Source organism: Chrysochloris asiatica, unplaced genomic scaffold (genome assembly GCF_000296735.1).
Source record: "Chrysochloris asiatica unplaced genomic scaffold, ChrAsi1.0 scaffold00064, whole genome shotgun sequence".
NCBI classification, from domain to species: Eukaryota; Metazoa; Chordata; class Mammalia; order Afrosoricida; family Chrysochloridae; genus Chrysochloris; species Chrysochloris asiatica.
Window position 1 is genome coordinate 7,590,050 of NW_006408582.1, and position 5,053 is coordinate 7,595,102.

Below are 5,053 nucleotides of genomic sequence, written 5' to 3' on the forward strand. Positions count from 1 at the left end.
TCTGCTATACGTCCACCTGATCCGCCATCTTGTTTGTTCCCCCCATGTCCAGCTTTTAATGGTGGAGGAAAAGTGTTTGGATTTGGCTCTGAGATGGAAGTTCTAAATTGTTTTATTAACAAAATTATCAGGAAGTAATGGAATCTGCTTTGAGATGTTATCAAGTAATGGTTAGAATGAATCAAATTGTTTTATGCTTGTACCCTTAGATGAATTGAGACTGGTTTTAGGAGCTATTATTATACACAATTAATTATTAGGCTCAAAAATGAAGTAGGCCTGGGAGAGGAGATCATGAGAGCTGTTTTAGGAACAATAGGGGGCATTCATTTGCAGAGTAGTGAGTGGCAGAGTTAGGGACTGAGCCCAGGCCTGATTCCAAGGTTCCTGGCCGACTCACTGCCACCTTTTAGCTGCCCAGGGTTTCCTTTCTCAGATGCTGGAAGTTGCCAGGTATTCTCTAATTATAACAGGATAGTTTGGCAAACCCAGGAAATATAAAATGGTTCCAGAGAGAATGCCAAAAGAACTCAAGTTTTGAGAGTTTATTAATAGAATTGATTACTAAATCAGTCAATACGATAACAGTAAATGCCTAACCATGTGTAACCAATTTACCAGGTTAATAATGAACTCCCTGTTTGTCTCTAACATAGTCTTGCACATCTGCTTAATCTCTGATCCCAGCTCCTCAGTCATAATCTGCCTCTATTATGACATTGCTCAGTGTTGGTTGGGCAACATCAGAATGTTTGTACCGCTCCCTGCTCCACTGCTTGGAGGGTTCGTTCACTAATCATCCAATAGTAATCTTTCACCAATTTGGGTCCATTCCAAGGGGGTGGTGAGGGGCTTAATCAGACTAGGAAGGAATGGACAGAGGTATGGGATCATTCCCTGCTTGCTTGCATTTGTTTTTTACTAGCACCTAGGAGACCAAAGACTGTGAACTTGACCTGGTACCAAACATTCTCCCACAACCTTATCTTTGTCTCTAGTCCCTCATTAAAAATGAAGAGTTGACCCAGCTTTCCCTCAAGAAGGTCCATCATAGGGGTGGGAGTGACAGACAACAAATCTACTCCTGACAGTCACAAAGAGCCTTGAATGGAGATGTTTGGCATCTTTACAGATGACTTCATGCAAATAAAATCAAGGGTGGCTCAGAAGACCTCAGTTCCATTCCCAGGCAACACAACTCATACGAAGTTACCACCTGTCTGTCAATTCATTATGATGCTGACCAGGTTTCACCAGAGCTTCCAGAATTAAGACTAAGAAGAAAGACTGAGTGATCTACTTCTGAAAATCAGCCAATGAAAAGCCCTATGGATCACAACAGTCTAATCCACAACTGATCATGGTGGTGGCACAGCTCTGGGCAGTGCTTTGTTCTATTGTCATGGGCTCATCAGGATTTGAGGGTCAGCTCAATGGCAACCAATGACAACACATAAATCCAAAGATCCACTGACAGTATCAAAAGTAGATGCTCATTACCCAAACACAAGCCTGAGTCCCATCACTAGTCCATCTTCTTAAGGTGCACAAAGTATTGCTCAATTATCTTGAGAATAGCACAGTAAGATCTCTTTTTGTGGAAGGGAAACAAATGTTTTTTGGTTACGCTATTTGGGAATTTTCTGGAGAAGCCTAGGCCTTGCTTGACCTCTGAAAGACCCCGCCACAAGGAAGAAAACTAGGGTGAAAACTAAGACAAGCTAGTCTCTGGTATTTAGTGTAGCTTTACTCAGTTGTTGTGTTAATATCATCCCCCACTAATTCATGGGTTCCTCCTCAAAGACCCTACACATAGAATTAGGGTAACCAGTTACTGTCAAATCAATTCTGACTCATGGTGATCCCATGAGTGCTAGAATAGAACTATTGTTGTTGTAGATAGGTGCCATCTAGTCAGTTCCAACTCATATGGACCATATACAAAACAAAATGAAATACTGTCTGATCCTGTACCGTCCTCACAATTGTTATTCTTGAGTCCAGTAATGCTGTCAATTCATCTCTTTGGGGATCTTCTTTGTTGCTGACCTTCCAATTTTTCAAGCATGATGTCCTTCTCTAGGGACTGGTCTTCCTGACAACATGCCCAAAGTACAAGAAAGGAAGTCTTGCCACCCTTGTCTAAGGAGCATTTGTTTGTACTTCTGGCAGCCCATGGTACTTTCAATATTCTTTGTCAACACCATCATTCAAATGTATTGATTCTTCTATAGTCTTCCTTATTCATGATCCAGCTTTCCCATGTATGTAAAGTGACTGAAATATCATACCTTGGACTAGAAAGGTGGCAGATTAGGACAATTCAGTACATGGATCCTCTACAAAAAAAAGATATGAGACCAAATGAAACAGACACAGATGAAAATCTTAGAACCCTGAACTTCAGAGGGAAGCTTAGAAATGTGGATTAAGTGTTTGCTGTGGGGAGAAGCTGAGTAGGGACAGTGAGAGAGGGAGACTGACACGTAAACGGCCAGCCAGACTCACAGTGATCATCTTGTGAGCAGGTTTGGCAACAGAAGGAGATGTGGCAGAGCAGAGCTGGTACCGGCTCATAATGACCTTATGCACAGCAGAATGAAATTTTAAAATATACCATATTTAAATTTTCACCCTTAATTTTAATGGTGATCTTTCACCTGAAATACAACTTTGAGAGCCTCTTATGCTCAGGCCCTGATGCTGTGCTTCAATTTAGTTTCACACTGGCCTGGGCAGATACCATCCCACATCCTTCCACCCTATGTATTCCTTGTTGTTGTTGTTAGGTGCCATCGAGTCAGTACCAATTCACAGTGACCCTATGCACAACAGAACGAAACACTGCCTGATCCTGGGCCAACCTCACTACTGTTGACACACTTGAGCCCATGGATGCTGCCACTTTGCCAATCCATCTCGCTAGGAGTCTTCCTCTTTTTCTCTGCCCCTCCATCCTACCAAACATGGTACCCTTCTCCAGCAACTTGTCTCTCCTGACAATGTGTCTGAAGAATGAGAGGCGAAGTTTGGCCATCCTGGTCTCCAAGGAGCACTCTGGCTGCACTTCTTTCAACACAGATCTATTTGTTCTTTTGGCAGCTCATGGCACTTTCAATATTCCTAGGCACTGCTAATAATAACTGTAAACTTCTCGAAATCTAGTCATACAGCACCATTCTCCAAACCTCACATCCAGAATTTTCCAAACCAAATTTCTTTAGGTGATTTGAATGATTGCCACAAGGGGGCAGTGCTGGCTTATGATAACTCACTATCATACCATACCAGTAGCCCTCAGTCACATAGATTCTGACTCATGGCAACCCCATGTGTGTCAGAGTAGAACTGGACTCCATAGCATTTCCAATGACTGATTTTTCAGAAACAGATGACCAGACCCTTCTTTCAACATGCCTCTGGGTAGATTTGAACTTCCAACCTTTCGGTTAACAGCTGAGCATGTTAATTATTTGCATCCCCCAGGGACTCCTGTGTTATCTCAGGCTTAGCCAATCAGAGCATCCTTAGGAGACATGGGAGCCCAGCCTGTGGAACCTGGAACAGAAGTAGCAAGGAGAAAGCAAGTAAGGAGAGAAGAAGTGGATCAGTACTAGCGATGCCCTCGGGAGCCCAGGTATATACCACAGAATATCAAAAGGACAGTGGGATGAGGATTTTCAGGAATGGTGACCATTCAAAAGATCAAAAGATTCCAAACCAAAGGGAGAATAAATTAGATTTATCAAGGATTTGAACCAAAAAGAGCATATGGATTCTCTGGTAATTAGAAAGTCTATTTCCAGTAGCCACCACTTGTTTATAACTTTGTAGTAATGTGATAGCTTACATGTTGCTTTGATGCTGGGAGCTATGCCACCGGTATTTTAAATACTAGCAGGATTACCCAGTGGACAGATTTCAGCTGAACTTTCACACTAAGATAGACTAGGAAGAAGGAGAGGCGGACTATTTCGGAACAGTTAACCACTGAAAATCTTATGATTAGCAGTGGAACATTGTCATATATAGTGCCAGAAAAGTAAAACATTATGCATAGCAGAGAGACTTTGCTTCATCACTCCAAGGCTTTTGACTCACAAGGGACCCATCGGGGTGGCGAGTTGGGGTGGGTCATGGAACATGGACATTCCCATTCTACAAGTCAGATAATCTCTTCAGAAGGAAGAGATGCTGCTACTCTAGTCTTGAGGTTGAAGTCTAAGCCCAGGGTTTGATTCATTGGTCCAGGGAACTGTGTGACCTTCTCTTCCCATCTCTTACTGTCCCCTGCCTAATTCCATTATTTTCTGTGCACTTTGCCCCTCTTTACCTCAGACTTCTCACTAATGGCGAGGGGGTAGGCAATACTCCCCTTAAGTGTTAAGTTAAGGTTGGGGTGGTGCATTCTCACCCATCTTAACAGTTAGACACCTTGGCACCCATCACCTAAAACCCAAAACCTAGTTTCTAGTAACTCATCCGTATAGATCATTCCTTTTCCACCAACAATCTGTCTTAACTTTTCCTGTCCATTGCCTTGGGGCTTTCTGGAAAGGCTCTAAGGTCTTGCTTAGTGTGATGGCTTAAGTCCTTATGCTGTGTGTTAGGTTAATTGTCAGAACAAATTAAAATTTTCAGTGAATCCAAAAAAAATATGTTCTATTCCATTAAATAGTAAAATATCAACTAATTTTTTATTTTCCAAATATTTAAATGACATGTGAGACACATTTTGCTGAAAGTTTAAAGGAAATGTATATGAAACTAGCTTTCCTAAATTGTTATGTGATGTTGAACAAGTTTCTTCACATCTCTGAGACTCAATTGTCTCATCTGCAGAACACAAGGTCATATGAATTCAATGATTCCCAAAGCCTCAGGTTTAGCCTGCTATGATTTTATTAACTTCATGAATCCATGGCAGAAATGTACCAAACAGGATTCTCTAGAGAAACAGAACCAAAGGAATTTTTTTTTTTTTAATTTAAGGTTTTTATTGTGGATTGAGTGAAAGTTTACAGGTCAGATCATCAGTTTTACATTCAACAAA